Source organism: Protopterus annectens, chromosome 2.part1 (genome assembly GCF_019279795.1).
Source record: "Protopterus annectens isolate FY-2018-M chromosome 2.part1, PAN1.0, whole genome shotgun sequence".
NCBI lineage: Eukaryota > Metazoa > Chordata > Ceratodontiformes > Protopteridae > Protopterus > Protopterus annectens.
Window position 1 is genome coordinate 1,954,835,808 of NC_056729.1, and position 18,717 is coordinate 1,954,854,524.

General features: G+C 41.3%; 1 protein-coding gene across 4 annotated transcripts in view; it reads right to left on the reverse strand.

Annotated features, from left to right (window-relative positions):
- ZNF451 (zinc finger protein 451) overlaps window positions 1-18,717 on the reverse strand; it is a 1,506,235-nt gene that overhangs the window by 1,304,372 nt on the left and 183,146 nt on the right. The gene's annotated exons all lie outside the window — the stretch shown is intronic.

An 18,717-nucleotide genomic window follows, 5' to 3' on the forward strand; every position in this document is an offset into this window, starting at 1 on the left:
TTGGCAACACTGTACAGGAATGACATCTATATTCTTACCTGCATCAGTTGCTCTATGAGCAGACCTTCCTTGAAGGGACGCATGACTGTGTTCATCCACCCTACCAGTTAGAATTCAGTATCGTTCTTCTGAAGTACTCATGCTTAAGCTGGACGTGCACCTGTGGTGCTGTACTATTCCATAATGTGCTATACAAGTGCACTCTTTATTCTCGGCATAAGCCTATTCACCCACAAAGATAGCACTGTCTTACAACTCAAAGAGCAACAAAGATCTATAAGGAACTTCAACAGCAGAGGCCGGCAGGAGGAGCTGGCCAGTTGAAAGGGCATTACTAATTCAAACAAGGTTCTTACAGACCAACTTGCACTGTAGCAACATGTCTGATATGCATAGCAGTGAGGGTCCTCTGATGTATCATGTGGCTGGGTTGAATCCACATAGCACTGAGGACCCTCTGATGAATCCTCAGAGAACTTAGGGCCTTCTTTGATGTATCCTGTGGCTGGGTTGAATCGTGGAAAGATCGACAGGACTTCACCCATAAATTATCAGTGTCTACTTTATAAGTTTCCCTTCAAGTGTTTGGCAGTGCCCTGTAAAGACTACGCATCTTGAGTTGGCATTTTTGTGTAAAACCACCCTTTGAAATTTCATCAATAACTAGTTGCACACAGGGCAACTAGTTTTCGGTGACGGGCACTGCCCCCAGAAATGGAAAACAGACACACTGTATTTTACACAACATTCTTATCACAACCACCTAAATCCATAAAAAGGGCCTGTTGCCATGGATATGAACTTTCCCACTAGCTCCATTACCAGCTTGGTAGTTATGGGCATCCTAAGGCAATGGAGAAACTGCCTCAAGTGTACTGATGACCAGCTAATTCTTAGCCAAAATAAGGCATATGAGAGATGTACTTCCCACAATGTTACTTGGACAAAGCTATCACATAAAAGCACTCCTAATGTTAATTAGGTTGTCAGTAGTACACATGCTGCACCCACCACACACACAGTGCAAGGCAGACTTTGTAAAACCCCAAAGACCTCCCAGATGAAGTACACATCAACACCCTCAATAGTCCCGATTGCACTCTTTCAAATCAACACACACAGCCACATCTCATGGATCCTCTACTTCTAAGCCCATAAGACAAGACGTCACACAATCCAATGCTCTGGTCATTAGAGACTCCATCGTGAAACACACTGATATCCCTCTCACCAGGCTGAGTAAGGAGAAAGTCACTGTCAACTGATTATCAGGGGCCAGGACCCACCATATTACACACGCACTCAGGACATTGGACAAGTACCAGTATGACTCAGTCCTAGTCCATGTGGGTGTACATGCCCTAGACTATATGAAGAGACATGATGAAGCTCTCGGAATGTGTGTTCCACGGTGGTAAGTGTCTATCATTGAGTAGCACTTTACCTTCTCCAAGGATGATGCCAGAAAACAGAAGATGGACTAATAATTGGCTTAGTTTCTAGTGACATTCGAAGGGGATGCACCATCTGTCAGCGTGGAAGGAGACAGTCAACAAGCCACGCTGCTTTGCCAGGCATAGTCTGCACCTCTCCCCTCTAGTCTTTCAAATATTAGCCAAAACACTGTCCTCCCCCATAATGCCTTTTTAGGCAATGCCAAACTGAAAATACTTTTGACATAGTAAATCAAAACCAAAAAAAATCTAAAGGTGTTACTATTCAAAGGTAGGAGTCTAAACAAAAAACTCCACTCCCAACAAGCTGTCCTCATACTAGAGAATGCTGATGCCTGTACAGTCACTGAAACATGGTTTAAACCTGCAGCAAGTGGCCCAGCAGTGTAAGGCCATAATGGCTTCCATACATTTGGACCAATTACAAAGCAGAGAGCAAAGGTGGATGTGTTTTGATTTAAATAAAAAGATAAATATACCTCAAAGCTGGTCAAATGGGTTCATGCACTTGAACATCTCCATGTCCAAATCACCACAGGCAAAATCCCAGACCACTTCCTTGCAAACTACAGGTCCCCCTCTATAACCCAGAAAACCCATAATACATATTTATGCTTACCAGAAACACTCAACATCCAATGTAATACCATATTCACAGGCAATTTTAATTACCCCACTGTTAACTGGGAATCACACACACCACCAAATGTGCAGGCACAGAGATTCCTGGATTTTGAAAACACAAGCTACTGTACCTGGACTAGACTCAATATGCCAAGCAGGGTTGCAAACATACTGTATCTGGTACTCGATAATATGGGAGAGTACAGCACACCCATTAGATCATAGGTGTATATTAGGCCAACGACCACCGGACCCTTATAAGCCTAGCTGTCCGATCCAAATTTGGAGGTGGTGATTTACTGACTGCCTCTGTTCATCAGAAACATAGCAGCCAGATTGGCATGAATTTCCAACTATTCATCTATTGTTTCAAGTTGCTCTTAAAATAGGGATAAAGATATACTCTGCTTCACACGGACGGTAACCTGTTCCAGAGAATGGGAATTCTCGAGAAACATCTCTCTCTGTCCAACATGTCCTGTTTATGTCTCAAGCAAAACTTGGGTCTTTTAACCTAGTAGTTCTGATGCTGTCGGTTTTGCAGATAAGCAAAAGATTCATCAACGCAGGCTCCGGGTGTGCCTTCTATGCCAGGCAAGGAACAACTCTCAGAAGTCTGTAAATAGAGGTTCTGTTTCAGAACCTCCACTCAATACTGTGGACCTTATGGTAGCCAATTTAAATATTTGTGAATTTCAGGTAGGTTAATATTCTACTTAATTAACTTCAAACAATCATCTCCGCCACTAACTGTCCACTAGTAATCAAGCATTCTATAAGCTGTCCAGACTTTAAACTGACTTTCTCGCAAGTCTCTTCCCGAGTGAATAATTCTAACAATGTTTATAATTAACATGCAGAACAACCATGCTTCAATCTTTACTGGGTTTGATTATTAGAATGTATTTGCTCTGTTTTAATGCTTTTCAAAAATTCTTTCACATTCAAATTGTGAATGTTACTTCCAGGTATATTTGCCAACACATTTCTATTTTTTTTCACATAATGAGAAAAGTTTTTTTAAACATCTTTATTAAATCACAATTTAAACATTGACATAAGTACATTTATATTAACAGAAAACAAACCAAGGGGAAATTTTATATATATATATATATATATATATATATATATATATATATATATATATATATATATATATATATATATATATAATCTCATCTACTCCCTTTCCCCCATTTTCTACATGGGGTCAGGATGTCATGCCATTTGATGCCATCTCTCCCTATTCAATGCCACTCTCTTACCTTCTTTGACACTCGTGCCCGACTGTCCCAGGTCTTTTCTAGCACAATCCATCCACCTCTTTGCTGGACCAAGTTTTCTCTTGCCTTCTATCTATCCCAAATCTTCTTCCCCAGGCTATCTTCTGCTTTTCTGCACATGTGCCCAAACCACTGCAATCTGTTCTCTGACCTTTTCTGCAACTGGAGCTAGTTTGGTTTCTGCTCTTAAGTCCTCATTTCTTCATATGTCCCATGAAGTGCATCCTACCATCATTCTCAGGCACTTCATCTCCATCACCTCCAGCTTCTTCAACTGCTCTGCCTTTACTACCCAAATTTCTATACCATACAGTAGTACTGGTCGCACCACTCTCTTATGCACCTTACTTTTCAGCTTCTTTGGCATACTTCTGTCATAGACTACCTCTGTCACTCTGTGCCAGTCAGTCAGCTGCAGCCCCTCTGTTTCTAGCTTTGACCTCTTCATTCAGACCTTCCCTTCTCAACGATATCTGCCAGTTACTTGAAGCTGTTAACCTGTTCCACTATTTTCCCTCTCTCAATTTTCAGCTTCTTCTCATTTTCCCTTTTGCTGCTATCACAGCTATCTGTACCCAATTTCATCTCATGTGCATTCAGTTTTCTGTATACAGTACACATTTATGTTTTCTTCTTTAATGGTTAATCATTCACTCCGGCATTACATAAATTGCTCATTTCCGGTGTTCTCTCGAACCTCATTCCGCTTCCTGAAAAAGAAGTTACATTCTTACCATAATGTTCCATCTTTGTAGTCTATCTTCATTCATTCCTGATGGGCTTGATTCCGAACCTTCGGAACCAACTCGGACGTTATACTAGCTCGCACCAGCCAAAAACTCTCTAGCTATGGCTTTACCCATACTCTCTCTTCTCATTACCTCAGATCGGGTTTGCCTATTATGAAGAAAAATGGAAGATCTGATGAGCAACAACCCTAAAAGGATCCCAGGACTAGTTCCAAACTTCCAGGAGTCTTTGGAGGGGGCAGAAGGGTGGGATGTCAAGAATGAATGAAGACTGACAACACAGATGGAATGTTATGGTAAGAACACAACTTTTTTATCGGACGTTGTCGATCTTCATTCATTCTTGACTGATGGTTCAGAGTCCCCAGCTACTTTAGATCTTGGGTGGCCCTAAGGAAGGATATTCCTGGGCATCACAGCCAAATGATGCTCTTCCCCTGGAGACCATGTCAAATTTGTAATGAGTGATACAAGTATGAGTAGCCCAAGTTGCAGCTGCACATGTCTTCCATAGAAGCTCTGGAATGAAAGACGGCTGAAATGGAAACAGATCTTGTAGAATGAGCTGTAACTTTTGTTGGTAGTTTTGAGTTTATTCTGATTATATATAAAGGAAATGCAGTCTCTTAGCCATTTCGATAAGGTGCCCTTTGAAACTGGTTTTCCTAATCTGGTACCTGAAAAAAATAGAAATAGTTGGTCTGATTTTCTCGAGGCTTTTATTCTATCTTGCAGAAACATAACTGCCTGTGAACGTTCAAAATATGCAGTCAGTACTCTCCTTTGTTTGAAAAACTTTGAAAGAAACAGGTAAGTCTATAGTCTGGTTGATATTTGACTCGGGATACCACTTTAGGAAGGAATAAGGGACTGGTTCTAAGTGACACACTCTGTGGAAGATGACACAGGGATGATTCAAACACAAAGCCTATAATTCTGAAATTCTGCTAGCAGAAGTGATAGCCACTAAAAAAAGGACCTTTCAGGATAGAAACTTGAGGTCACAGGTGGCTGCTGGATCAAAGGGCTGTCGAACTAAACACTGCAAAACCAAGGTTAAATCCCAAGGGGCTATAGGATCTTTGAAAGGTGTCTTCAAATGAAGAGCGCCCTTAAAGGTTTTGCAAAGACATTGAGACATCAAAGAATGATCCTCAAATCTATTATGAACTAATGGTAGAAGTTGAGGGTCCCAATTTAAATAAGGTGACTAAGTATTCCAAGACCTTATCGAGTGGAGCAGAGAAGTGATTAAAACCATTTGTATCTGACCAAATAGAAAATCTTTTCCATTTGCTAGAGTAAAATTTTTCTGGTGGATGTTTTAGGAGAAGCCAGAAGTATCATTTGTACAGGGGAGGACAAATTGTTATGCCTGGCAATTACTGGAAGTGGAGAAGCCTATTGGTCTGGAAATGGATCCAGAGTCCACAGGTGGTGAACTAGGCGAGGCCAGAGAAAGGGAAACCAGATTTCACGGAGCCAGAATAGTGCAATGAGAATCACTTCGCTTCTCAACCGTTGGGCTTTCCTGAGAAATTGGGGGATTAGAGGGATTGGTGGGAAGGCATACAGAAGTCCAGGGGCCAATCATGGAGGAGTGCATCTCTCGAGGACTCCCTGCGAGGGGGGGGGGAACTAGAACAAAGTAGCTGCTGCATTTGTGGTTTATGGGAGAGGCAAACAGGTCTCAGCACATCTGACCCCATCGACAAAAAGATTCACATCACTACATTGGGATTGAGAGACCACTCGTGAGGTAGAATACACCTGCTTAGTTTGTCCGCAATTACACTGGAATTCCCCGGAATATGCATTGCTATTAGAAAGCAGTTGGAGGCGACTGCCAATTGCCACACTCTTAGGGCTTCCGGACAGAGGGTAAGATCTGGTTCTCCCCTGTTTGTTGATTTACAAGACTACTGACATGTTGCCTGACTGTACAGCAATTGCCACTGAAAAAAGGGCAGACTGAAATGCTTGCAACGCTAAAAGCACTGCTCTCAGTTCTAGGACACTGATGTGCAGATTGGCCTCCTGAGGGGACCAAGTGACTTGGACAGTCTTTCCCCTGAAAATGCCCCCCCCCCCCTCACACTCCATCAGGGAAGCTTTCACGTTCACTATGGCCTTGGGCTGAGAAGGGCATAAGAAGTGACTCCATAAATTATTTTCTGGCTTCATCCACCAAAATAAGTCTTTTTTTGCAGCGGTTCGTAATTAAGATTAGATGAGACATCGGGTCGGTTAGACGTGATCACTGTGATGCCAGGAGCCACTGAAGCAGTGTCATGTGGTACCTCACCAGGGGAACTAAGGTGATTGTCGCTGCCATGGACCCAAGAAGTTGTAGAACCAGGTGAGCAAGGACTTTGTCTTGAGAGAGTATCACCTGAAGTTGGGATCTCAACTTTAACAACCTGTAATGAGGAAGGGAGGCCACGCATGATTTTGTATTTAGTTTTGCCCCAATTAATTCTAGGTCCTGTGTGGGGATATTTGTGATTTTTCTTTGCTGATCAAAATGCCCAAGAACTCGACAAGGTGTAGAACAGAGTCTATGGCACAAAGCAGTAGATGCCTGGTGGGGGTGGTGAGCAGCCAGTCATCTAGATATGGAAGCAAAAAATAAATTCCAGTGCAGCCAAAAGTAAAAACCACAACGACTTTAATACTCCATCCATAAAACAATAAAACCGTCTGCTTCCATCTGTAACTGACTAAGCGCTTTCACCCATTAGAGGGCATCCTCAGAGTCAGTTATTTAATTGTTACAGATAGTTTATAAAAAGACTTAAAATTGCCATTCTCAAATGAGAAAAAACTTTCAATTAAATAATTATAATAAATAAATGTTCAATTAGTTTTGCATATATTAACACTTCAAGGTTGAACCACAGACTACAGTTGTAAATCATTTGCAAATTTAAATTCTGTTGCATGACCAAAATAAATTATAGAAAACACCTATGTAGAATATAAAATGAGTCTGTTTTTACTGTGTAGAAAAACAGATCATTCCACATTTTTCTTGAAATAATATTCTAATAATAATATTATATTTACCTTGCACTGCTTTCTATATAGGAATGACAACAAGAAAACTGAGACAAAGAATATTGGAACATGTAAGAGACATTAAGAACAAAAAAGCAACAAATTCTTTATTCATTCATAGCCAAAGATGTGCAAGTTTTAATAAATTTATATGTTTTGTTATAGATAGGAAATACAAAAAAGACTTCAGGGGGTGACTGTCAGAATATGTTAGAAGTAAATGAGTGCTTATGGCAAGTTAGACTGGATGCCAGTACTTCGCCTGGCATTAATGATGTTGTCTCTTTGGCTTGCATCTTAAAACATAGGGCTCTCCTGATATAGTATTTTAAAATAGATATATTATTATTAGAATATTATTTCAAGAAAAATGTGGTGGGAGGTCTCAAATTTTTGGCCCCTCTGAGGTACTGCTTTAGCAGGGGATGAGAAAAGAGAGGAGGCTCTGTGTTGCAATGAGCCAAGATGGCAGAGGCATGGATTTTTATAGAAGAAAAATATAGGCCCTTATGAAGCATCTCAGTTAAATATTGCAGAATCTGAAGAATATTGGGCATTGCTGTTTATTCCTTGTGCTTGGTTCAGGCACAGAATCTCATCCGTTTATCAGCATAAGATTTTCTAGTACTAGGCCTTCTAGCTTCCAAAATGACATCAATCACAGGTTTGCTGAGGGATGTGACTGGTGGAAATAGATGATTAGCCATGCTGCAAGATTCAGAGTTTGGAGATGAATGCAGAATGTGATAGTTCTGCTGAGACAATAGATGAGGAGTCTGAGGCAAGTACCACCGAGGAAGGTGTGACATATTCCTTAGAAGTGGGTAACAGTGTTGGCATGGCCAGTGTGGAGCAATCAGAATCATTTTTGTTTTTTCCTGTCTGACTTTTAGTAAAACCTTGGAGAGCAGAGGCAGAGGGGGGGAAGGCATAGACTGATGGGTTTTTCCAGCTGATGGACAGAGCATCCACTTTCCAAGCTTTTTTGTGAAGAATTCTTGTGCAGAATTTGTCTAACTGGTAGTTTTGGGGAGAGGCAAAAAGATCCATGTCTGAGCTCCCCCATTTTCATGTCAACATGCTGAAGATTTGCAGATCCAGTTTTCATTTGTGTGGGTCCATAAGATTTCTGCTTAGGTCATCTGCTAGAGTAGAGTACTTTGCTTTCCTGGCAGGAATTGAGCTTGTAGATGTATTTGGTAAGTCAAGGCCATGTTCCACAAAGCCATGGCTAGGCTGGAAAGGGGGTAGGAATGGGTACCTCCCCTGCTTGTTTATGTACCACATAACTGTGGTATTATCCTTTATCAGTAGTTGTCCTGGATGAAGGAAGTCTTTGAAGGCTGACAGAACATTCTGTACAGCTAGCATTTCTTTCTGGTTGATATGTAGGTGCATTTGAGTTGGGCTCCATTCACCCTGAATGCATCTCCCTGCCAGATAGGTCCCCAAGCATAGTCTGATGCGTCTGTAGTCAGGGTTTGGGTGGCAGGGGGTAGAATGAATGACGGTCCCTTATTTTGGTGACAGGCCTCTGCCCACCAAAGGAACTCCTGTTGCAGGCAAGGAATGAGAGGAATCATTGTTTCCAAGCTGTGACAATGTTGACTCCATAAGCTTTTTAGGTACAACTGAAGTTTCCTCATATGCAGTCTTGCATATGGAATTAGTAGAATGCAAGATGCCATGAACCCCAAAGCCTGCATAATTTGTCTGACAAAGTAAGCCATCTGGACAGCTGTATTCAAGCTTGCACCCAGGAATGTAATTAGAGAGGGTACCAGTTGCGATTTATTTTCATTTATGGTGTACCCTAGGCATGTTAGAAGCCTTTTTACAAACGCCAGATGTTGTAGAAGAGTGCCCTTGTCCTCTGCCTGAATTAGACAATTTTCCGGATAAGGATAAATTTTAATGTTTCTTTGTCTGCAAAATGCAAATCACTGGTGTCAGGCACTTTGTGAAGACCCTGGTTGCAGTAGATAAGCCAAAGGGCAGTGCAGAGAACTGGTAATGCAAATAGCCTGCTTTGAAGCGGAGGTATCTTCTGCAAAATTCCCTGATTGGGATATGCAGGTAAGCCTCTTAAGTCTAGAGTTACCAACCAGGCATTCGTGCCTAGCATAGGCAGTAGCTGTTGTAGAGTCAGCATCTTGAATTTTGGAATGTCCAGGAAAGTATTTAGAATGGAAAAGTCCAGAATTGGATGTCATGATTTGTCTTTTCTGGGTACCAGGAAAAGTCTTGAATAAAAACCTTGTCCTTTTTCCTTTTCTGGTACTGGTTGAATAGCCCCCATATCCATGAGGGACATGACTTGCTTCTGGGCCTCTTCCCACTGATTTGGAGGCAGATCTGGCCATCCGTTTGGAGTTGGCAACATGTGGAAATGAAATCTGTACCCCTGGGATACTATATTTAAGACCCACTTGTCCTGGGTAATTAGATGCCAATTTTGAGCATTAAGTGCAAGTTTTCCCCCCAAAGGGGCTGCCAAAAGATAAGTGCTTGGAAATGGCAGAGGAAAGTCATTGAGACCGTTTACCATAGGGTGGTGCTTTGCTACTACCTGATTTGGAGGTGGAGGCACCCCATTATTTTGCCCTGCAAGATCCTTGTGACTAAAACCTGGAGCCCTTGGAGTGTCTGGTTTTGACCTGAGCGGCTCTGTTCAGTACTGGAAAGGACCAGTTCTTAGTAGGAAAGTGTCTACTGAACCTGGGTGGCTGCACTTGCAAGAAATCTTTTACAGTTTGCATAGATTTAGCTTTGTCTTCCATCTTTTTCAAAACTTCTTCTGCCTTATTACCAAACAGACTGCCCTGCTGTAAAGGAGCATCCAGCAATTTAGCTTTAACATGATCAGGCAGATTTTGCTCCTTGAGCCAAGCATGCCTTATCACAGATCCAGTTACGGCGGCCCTGCAAACGGCCTCCAAGGAATCAAAACCACATTGCAAAGTATGCTTTCCAACTTGTTCAGCTGAATGCAATAAATCCTGTAACTCTATTTTCCACACAATCAGAAATCAACATTTTCTGTTTCAGTAAGCCCATGACATGCTGTTGATATTTAAGCATATAAAGCCCCGATTGCCAGACGTATAAACCTTCTTACCCCTTCTATCCAGTGCCCTGGAGTCTCTATCAGAATGGGTAGGATTTTTAGCAGTAGAAGCCTTAACACCCTTGGGACCCTGAGAAACAGTTTCAGGGTCAGCAGTAGGATTTTTGAAAAGAAACTTCTGGGAGTCAGGAACCCTGTAATATCTGTCTGGCTTACTAGGAGCCGGAGGCAAGGAATCAGGAGCCATGCTGGATTCTGAGAAAACAATCAGAAATGTCTTAAACAGGAGGTATAGCCAAAGGCCTATGCTGAGGAAGAAGAAAATCCCTAAGCCTCTTTTTGTATTCTGAGAAATCCTGACTCTCCCAGTGAAAATGTTCCCTTAAGGTATGCAAAGTCTCTCCAAAAGAAAAATCCTCAGGAGGAGAAGCAGAAGGGATGGATTCTTCTGCATCAGCGTCCTCATAAGGGGGAATAGAAAATTCCTGATCTGAAGAGGAATCAGAAGAAATGGAAACCTGATCTGAAGATTCATAATCAGTGCCTTGCCTAGGCCTCTTAGCAGGAGAGGGTTGGGAACCCCTGATCAAGGTAATTAAATCATCAGCCATTTTGATTTGTTTTTTAGGCAAAGGGGCCTGAGCACACGGCTCATGCGTCAGTTTTTTAGACATAGAAATTGGTTTTGGTCTTGTTTTTGATGATGGTGTCTGTTTAATATACAAATCTTTAGGCCTGAAAACACCCTCAGAAGCTGGTGCCTGCTCAGCGACTCCAGACCCATCCAAGGGAGAGACATCTGAGGGTTCAATACTTGGATAATCGAGGCATACCGGACTCTGAAAGGGTCTCGGTAGAGGCCTGCGTCTCAAAAGTAGCAGGCATCAGGGGCTGCGAAAGTGCCTCACTGAGTACCGGCCAACCGGCGACTGGCTTAGGAGAAGTTTAGTCCGTTTTGGACCTCGACGGTCTCGGTCTTTTTCTTTGCGTTTTTTGTGAATTTTGGTAGTCTGATTGCTAACCAACGACATTTCAGGATAGTTACATCTTGAACCAAAGTATTTAGAAGCAAAACTATACCAACGCTTAATAGTGCGTTGGTTAAATTTAGCACAAAACCGACAGCAAAGCACATTGTGGTCAGGGCCTAGGCAAGGAATACAGTACAAATGAAAACCCTTATCCGGTATTTGCTTCCCACAAATAATACAATTAACTTTTACTGACATCGGTAAGGAGCAAGAAAAAGTTTCCCTAACAGGGTACTTAGCTTTAGTTTGAAGACTTCGGTTCTGAAACTAACGAAAATTTCAGGAGTCAGCCGACTGGCACTTGCGAACTGCTTCTGCTTCGGGCACTGCTCGGCAAGAAAGACTGATTAAAATGGTGTCGGCTGCTTGTTTTATACCCCTGACGTCATGGAAGAGGAGACAGCAACCGACGCAGGACCCAAGACTTTGATATTCAGGCCAACTGAGGGCAACCTGCCAGCAGATTACCCAAATGTAATGACTGCAACAGTGAAACACGAAGAACATCTGAGGAATCGGAATCACACCCCGCTCAAACGAGACGCCCCTCAGAGTAGGAGACAAGAGAGGACTCGAAACTGCCAAGGAACCAAGGATTGTGGATGGCGCCATAAAAAAAAAAAATAAAGCTGATCCAAGGATCTTGGAACAGGCAGCCAAGTCACAGTCCTGTGGGTGCTACTGTTCTGATGGAACAGAAGACCACAGAGTAGGTTCAGTACAGAGGTTGGGTCTGCCGTCTGTACCAAAGTAGCTGGCACCGGGGACACTGGAGCAAGGGGCTCCAAACCCTGCAGAGAGATTGAAGGAGGAATACATGTGGGAGCTCTGGGGAAAATTCCTCGGCTCCAGGAGGAAGGGAGATCCGGGAAGGAGCGGGGAGGCTCTGGCTGCCAAGAGCTGATCCATCTAACTACATCCATTTCCGCTCCTGGAGGAATAGACGGACATCCCCGAAGGAGATTCAGGTCTTTCTAAAAAGAGACTTAACTGCTAACCCAAGAAAGGATCTATTGACAGAGTATCTAGTCCTGGGGTGGTTCAAGTCTCGACTCTTGTAACCGTAGCCTGTTGCTTAGCAGGAGAAATGAAACCACAGGAATTGGGAATACAACTATTGGCACCGAAGAGGTTATTGGTGCCAAAGACACTGTCCGTACCGAAGGTGTCTGAACAGTTTCCTCGGCTGTCGTGCCGTAGAAGGCTTTGGTGCTGAAACAAAATCGGTGTAGTTATAGGAACTTTTGGCTTCAGTTCCGAGTAAGGGGTCGGAATCAGAGATTTTGGAGTCTTGGATTGGTGTACCTTAGGAGAAGACTGTACTGAATGGCTCTGTTTCTTTGACTCAGTCTTCAGAGATTTTGAGGTCTCCGCCTCACAGAGAGCTTCACTGAAACGACAAGTAAACCCTTAAGAATCAACTTGTTTCGTCTCTCAGCAAGGGTTCGAGTACTGAAGCCCTTGCAGAGTTCATATGGTGGTTGTACTTCCAGATGGGGAACACCCAATAATAGACACATGAAAGATGCCCATTGGAGTAGGGCATCTTTCTGCCACAATCTTTACATTGTTTGAACTCAGGAGTTTACTTTTTGTTTTTTTGCCATTTTTTAAATAAACCAGAGGAAACAACGTGCACACAGACTTGTCACAGGAAAAGAAAGATAAGTTTGTTTTTTTTTTTAAATATACCAACAATGGTGTATATAGAGGATACCCAAAAAGGGTATAGAAAGAAAAGAAGAGAAAGGGAAGGGAAAACTATACCAACAATAGTATCAAGAATTACCAATGATGGTAAACTAGTAACACTTGAGGAAACGAATCAGAAAACTAACAGTCGCTCACACCAAAGAAAAAAAGTTTAGAAAGGAAAAGGGTTGAGTAAAAGGTAGAAACATAGCTAAATACGAAAAAATTCCAGCACTTTGCTTAGACCAATGGCTGACATGTCCAATTTTCTATGCGGCAAACAAGAGCTGAAGTAATGGAAAGAAAGGCAGTATGGATAAAGCCTTAGCTCGAGAATTTTTGGCTGGCGCGAGCTAGTTTAACGGTAGAGTCGGTTCTGAGGGTTCAAAACCATGCCAGTCAGTCAAGAATGAATAAAGACTGACATCAGATTGTTATTTTAAACAAATTGCTTCCATAAATATCACTCATTTCTATACAACTTCTTTGTTTTTCCTAAAGTCTTCCTGAACATTGTTTTGAATTAACTGTTTCCATAAATACCACTTATTTATATACAATTTGTTCCTTTCTTCCAGTTTGCTAAAGGTCACACACCCCTAGTTCTATCTCCTTTTTTTAAATATTTTGATTTCTACTTTATAGCATTTTTTTTCATTTTGCAGTCAACAACATTCAACTTAAGGCCTTACTGTCAATAGACAATTCATATGCTATATCCCAACTCAAAAGAATCATCTCTTTAGTTAAAAACATCTGCTCCCCCAACATTTATTACAAAGTATACTTAGAATCTGTTAATCCGTACTACTAAAAAATACCTCCGTTTCCCAGTCCACCACCACCATTTGTTATCAATATGAGGGAAAACGTCTGATTCAGGCAGAAAAATACTTGTGCAAAAGCTTCCAGCTGAAAATCCTAAATCTTCTACACTTTGCTACAATGAGTAACTGCCACAACATAATCCTTTTTAATCCATACTCAAATAATTCAGTATCTTACTGAATCAATGTGTGGGTAACAAAGTTACCATTATAGTCTATTTTACTTTCATGAAACTTGCATCCAAATAAGACTTGGTCCACAACACCAAAGTGCATTTTTCTAGATTTTTCAAATATAAAAACATCATCTGAACAAAACACATAAAAAGCCAACTTTTCTTACTTACTATTCCATTTTTATACTCGACTCTTATGAGTACCTTTATTTTCTTTGCCAATGGATCTAAATATAAACCAAATAAAGGGAAAATGGACACCCTTGCCTTATTGGAGAGAAGCCCTCCTACCTTAGCCGTTTCCTCCAGCCCTTCATATTTCCTCCACAAACCCTTCAAATATCCTCCTAATTATCACAGAAATCCAAATGCTGCCACTGCCCTACACACAAAATCCCAGTGGACTCTAAAGAAAACTTTCTCTGCATCAAGACCCACTAACAATAGTGTTTTCTTACATTCTGCTTCATTCAGGATTATTGTTCTATTAATGTCGTGAAATATTCGCCTCCCCTCCATAAATCTACAACGATTTAGAACAATTAGTTTTAGCAACACTTTTGACATTCCCATTGCTAGTATAAATATACACACTTTATAAGCATGGTTTAAAGTTGAAATGAGTCTATATGAAGCTGGATCTGAAGGGTCTTTACCCTCTTTGGGTAATGCAGCCACCACAGCTTTCTTGCAAGACACTGCTACCTCATCTCCATTTTAAAATACTGTTACACAACCCCTTCTGCCCATTTTTATCATACCTCATCATATCTTAGCTATAATTGCTGAACCTCATCTCCTCTAACACTGGCATAATTACGTCTCTCATAAATATATCCATTTGTGTCTCTTCATTGCCATATTCCTCCGCTTTATACAAATTTCAAAAAAAAAAAAAAAAAAAAAAGTATGTACTCCGCATAACGTTCCATCTGAGTAGTTTTCTGCAACCTGTGGGTATTCGGATCCATATACGATCCAAGCCGGCAAATTTTCAAGCATCTGCTCGAGCTCCAAGCTCCTCCCCCCTTACCCATAACCCATCAAATCTCCTACCTTCCCCCAGATCTTGGTTTGCTGCTTCGTGCTTCAGCATCGTGATCTCTGTAGTTCCAAGTGTTTGGTATTAGTAAGTGACTTTGGCCAAACTGTTTTGCTTTTTATAGTATGTGTGTGAGATCGTTTAGTTCCCTTTACCTCCTCCTTTTGCTGTTCGTCGGCTTTATTAAAAAAAAAAAAAAAAAAACCTTGTGGTTAAGTAGTATAGCAAGGCCTTCCCTACCCCTTAGGTGTGTGTGTGTGTTAAAGTGTTGGGTTTAAGTAAGTTGGCTGTGTGCATTGATAGTATGGCTTGACAGGTCTAGTGGGAGGTCGAATCCAGCCGGGGGGGTTTGAGTAACTGATGGAGGAGCAGAGGCCGATGCATCCAAACAGGAAACAGGTAGAAGGCCCTTTGCAACCAGTTTGGCTTTCCTTTCTTTTAAGGCCCTGGGGTTAAATCCAGCGCACACGCTACACTGAACTGAAAGATGGGGAACACCCGGGCAAATAACACACAGAGTGTGGCCATTGGCCAGTGAAGTAACACTAAATAAAGTCCCCCTGCACGAGAGCTATTGCACGGCTCCAAAAATTGAAAATGTACAAAAAACAACAAGAGCCAGCAATTGGTGACTTAAAAAATTTGTATTCAAAAGACAAACCGGTTTCGGCTGGAAAAAAACACAGCCTTCCTCAGTGTATAAATTTCATTCAAAAAACATGCTGTTTAAATACTAGAACAAAAAAAACCATTGGTTGAATACTCATAAATATTCATTTAGCCCTGGGGAAAATAGACCACCAAGCTTTATAATCCACTTTTTTTCTTTACAATTCAATATATTATGCCACCCAGATTTATTAATGGTTTCCTGTACTGAAACAGACCACTATATCAGGGGATATTTTGTGTGGATGCTTTCCTTGTGGCCACTGTACTAATTGTAAATACATCACTACATCCAAAGATTTTTCTAGTAGAAACTGCTCCCAGGTCTTTGAACTTAGTTTTTTGCCAATTGCAGTAGCGACTGGGTGATTTACTTGGCTACATGTAACTGTGGAGCATTCTATGTAGGGCAGACCTCTCAACCGATTAGATCACGGATTTCTGAACATATCAGCAACATTAAACATAAAAAGTTGACCAATGCTCTATATAAACATCAGCTAGTTCATCCCACAGCCCAATTTATGTTCGTTATCATAGATATGGTACATGGCAACCGCATTAATAAATCTGGGTGGCATAATGGCATTATGAGTATTCAACCAATGATTTTTGTTCTTTAATATTATATAATAATATTATTATTATTATATTCATCCCACAGCCCAATTTATGTTTGTTATCATAGATATGGTACATGGCAACCACATTAATAAATTTGGGTGGCATAATGGCATTATGAGTATTCAACCAATGTTTTTTGTTCTTCTAGCATTATATTATATTCATCCCACAGCCCAATTTATGTTTGTTATCATAGATATGGTACATGGCAACCGCATTAATAAATCTGGGTGGCATAATGGCATTATGAGTATTCAACCAATGGTTTTTGTTCTTCTAGTATTATATTAATACAAATTTTTTAAGTCACCAATTGCTGGCTCTTGTTGTTTTTTGTACATTGGCCAGTGAAACCTTATGGCGACAGTGCATTTTTTAAAGGTAGGCTTTGGCTTATCAGCCATACTATCAACACACACAGCCAACCTACTTAAACCCCCAACACGCTAACAAGCAAACCTAAGGGGTAGGGAAGAGCTTGCTATACTAGTTTACCACAAACTTTTTTTTTTTTTTTGAATAAAACTGACAAACGGGGCAAGGGGGAGGTAAAGGGAACTAAACGATCACACATACTCACCTATAAAGAGCAAAAAAGTTTGACCAAAGTCACTTACTAACACCCAGCACTTGAAGCTACAGAGATCACGATGCTGATGCACAAAGCGGCAAACGAGATCTGGGGGAAAGTAGGAGATGTGATGGGTTACAGGTAAGGGGGAGGAGCTTGGAGTTCAGAGTAGATGCTTGAAAAGTAGGCGGCTCGGATCCGATATAGATCCAAATACCCACAGGTCGTAGATAAAATGAAGTCAACTAATTCAGATCCAAGATTTCTGGTAAGTTTTCTCATCACAGGCTTCCTAAGTTTGAAGGAGACAACCCTTTCGATTTTCTGATGGTTATATATTGCTGTGCTGTAAGATCCTGTATAAAGAAGTAATCAAAAAAAAACTTCCTAAAATCAAGCATACTATTCAAATGCTTGATTTCTTGCTCTTTGGCATTCTGCAGTTGCTTCTATTCTTGTTCTGTGAGATGACATTTCCCTTATTCAACAATACTTTAACCACGGTTAACTGATATAAATTATACATTTCATGTCTTTCCCACATCTTTGACTCACTTATCCCATGTTTTTTAAAATCAGTTTTCATTTTGCCCCACCACCACCAATTCTTTCTGAAGAAATTTATATCTTCCATAAAAACTCTCCAACTATGTCCACTACACATTCCTTAAATTCCAGCTGTCTCCTGACTTACTTCATTTCCAGACATCTTTATTTTAGCTTTTTTCGTGCAAGATGTGAAATTTTTACTGGGGTGAGTCAAAGCTTTCAAGCAAATACATGTTTTTGTGAAATATAGTTCTAGTCATAGTCATGTAGCCTGTGGAATAAGACAATTTCTTTCTGAATTCCTTCCACTTAATTCATATCTTTCATAACAAATTTTCGCATACATCTCTTCGGAAATCTATCCTCTTGTTATAGTTTCCCTTCTGGGTTCCCAGATATATCCATCTTCATACTTTTAAATCAAGTTCTAATCTCCACCCTTACCCCCTGCTAAAAGCAAATTTCCCTCAACATTCTCAAGATCCAGCACAGCTTTTGGTGGAATATGTACATTCTAGCATAATCCCCCCCCCTCTTGGACAATAATGTACATTTGTCTACACTTACCATAAATATAGACGCTCAAGTGTATTCACTGTTGGTCATCACATTTGGGTTATCCCTGCCAGGGTAGCCCTCAGATGAGCCGAATACCAGAGGTGTAGTATTTCTGCATCGGTTGCCGTCGCTTCAGGACTGACGTCAGGTCGTCAGTGGTATATAAAAATAGGCAGCCAACACCATTACATCAGTTTTTCTTGCCCTAAATGTCTGGAGCCCCCCATAAGGAGCTAGGTTACGGTGAAAGAACACCACCAGTAGAAAGTAAATATCAAAAATTCCTTGTAAGGAGAAACAGAGAGAGAGAGAGAGAGAGGGAGAGAGAGAGAGAGAGAGAGAGAGTGAGAGAGAGAGAGAGAGAGAGAGAGAGAGTGAGAGACAGTGAGAGAGAGAGTGAGAGAGAGGCAAAGGGGATGGAGGGAGGGAAACCAGGACTGCAACAGTGAATACACTCCAACATCTAAATTTATGGTAAGTGTACACAACTGTACTAAGTTCTTCATGTTTCATTATTGCAGTGAACTGGCACCTCACCTAAGTGTCATGTTGATTCCCAAAGCTGAACAAAAGGGAGGAGGCAGTCACGAAGACTGGGGGCTGGCTAGGATGCCCTGCAAGATGGCAGTGGCAAAGCCTGCCCTGGATTTGGAGAAGATGGGCAAGTGGTAATGCTTGGTGAAGGTATGAACAAAAGTCCATGTTGCAGCCTCCAGGATGACCCTGGTGGGGACCCCTCTG